Raw genomic sequence first — 2,215 nt, 5'->3', positions numbered from 1 at the left:
CCTTTGAGGATGGGTATTGGTCAATGGACAACATTCAAGAGCCTGTTGGACCTATCATTATAAACTTAGACAACGATGACGAGGATATAGAAGACCTATACCTGGATGATGACGATGATGAAAATGAATAAAAATTATTTTGGTTGTGTGTTCTCTATTTTCTTTTTTTCCCTTTACTCATGTAGAAATATTGATTTCTGTATTTGTAACGAAACTTCTTTACTTATGGTCTGCTCAATGAGCAAGACTCAGATTCGAACAAGTTCTGTCTTAATCTTAAACAAAAAACAACATATGCTTTTACATAGTTTTATATTTTAATCTTTGTTTAAGTTTATTTCACATTTCAGTTTTAATGCAGTTCAGCAGAATAATTGGATTAATGGATTATAAAATTTATGTTATAGCCCAAGTGCTTAGACTATGAATTATGAGTATCATATTGCACTACAATGTAGTTATGCTTAAAGGATATATATATATATTATATATAATATATATATCTATATAGATATATATATATATATATATATATATATAGAAATTATATATATATATCTATATATATATATATATATTATATATATATATATATATATATATATATCAATTCAAGCTACACAATGTCCTTTAATATCTAAATTCACTTTACCTCCCAAATGATATATTTTTCATATATGTACCGAAGGGGAATTTTCCCCTTCGGTACATATATGAAAATATATCATTTGGGAGGTAAAGTGAATTTAGATATTAAAGGACATTTGTAGCTTGAATTGATATATAAATGGATCACGGTTCGATGTGATAATTATTCATATATATATATATATATATATATATATATATATATATATATATATATATATATATATATATCTATATATATATATATATATATATAGAGAGAGAGAGAGAGAGAGAGAGAGAGAGACTGTAAGAGAGTATCAATGAGTGGGAGGGCCTTCAGTAATGACGTCTACATAGTCTCTCTCTGGGTGCGTCTAAATTTAGCTAAGTTACCCTTTGTTTTCAATTTCTTAGATTTACTCAGGTAAGTGCCTTTATTATTCACATTAGACATATTGCATATTTTTTGGCAATTAGGCTGTGGCTTCAATACCTATTTCCAAAATGTGACCCATATCCGATGTTTTGGTAGGATTTTATCAGCGAAAATCAATTGGACACGGCAAAGAAATGCATAGTAGTTTACTGAAGTATTCAGAATATAGCTAGACTGTCATTCGGAAGAGTTTGTCATTTTCAGAAATTACACCGATTATTATTGATTATTATTATTATTATTATTATTATTATTATTATTATATATATATATAATACTTATATATATATATATATATATATATTTTTAGGGTTTTAAGTCGTGGAGTCCTCTAAATCAGTCTGAAAATATACACATTTTCTATGAGAAAGTGCAACGCACCAGGAGTCAAGTATATTTACTGCACAGTCAATTACTCGAAAACACAATCCCTTCTGTGGTACACTAAAAAAGAAGGAGTTCTAAAGAACTGATAATGTTTTGGAGGTAAAATCTGTACATGCGTTGTGGTCTTTAAAAGTTACAAGAACTTTTCCTACGACTAAATCCTGATTAGACAGAAAAAAAGGGGGAGAACTTCCTTTGAAAACGTGTTAATGCAGCACAAGTTTGCTGATTGAGGGTGTGAAAGTTAACAGTCTAGGTAGCGACGGTTTCTGAAGTGTGAGAGTCTGGGAAGAATCTCTCTCTCTCTCTCTCTCTCTCTCTCTCTCTCTCTCACAATGATTTTTGTGTAGGCATCTAAAGGGGACTTCACTTAGGAATTAACCGGCTGTTTGTTATCCATACTAATTTATGCACAGGAATAATATGTGACTGACAACTTTTTCAGAGCATGTTGACAACGTTTCTAAATCATGTTGGCAACTTTTCCAAAACATATTGACAACTTTTCCAAAACATGTTGAGGACTCTTCAAAGTATGCTTGCAACTTTGTTTGCTTGTTTTATGGTGTTTTACGCTGCATGGAACCAGTGGTTATTCAGCAACGGGACCAACGGCTTTACGTGACTTCCAAACCATGTCGAGAGTGAACTTCTATCACCAGAAATATACATCTCTAACCTCTCAGTGGAATGCCCGAGAATCGAACTGGCGACTACCGAGGTGGCAGGCCAAGACCATACCGATGACGCCACTGAGGCGCA

This window comes from Macrobrachium nipponense, chromosome 46 (assembly GCF_015104395.2).
Source record: "Macrobrachium nipponense isolate FS-2020 chromosome 46, ASM1510439v2, whole genome shotgun sequence".
Classification (NCBI taxonomy): domain Eukaryota; kingdom Metazoa; phylum Arthropoda; class Malacostraca; order Decapoda; family Palaemonidae; genus Macrobrachium; species Macrobrachium nipponense.
This window is presented reverse-complemented; position numbering follows the sequence as displayed.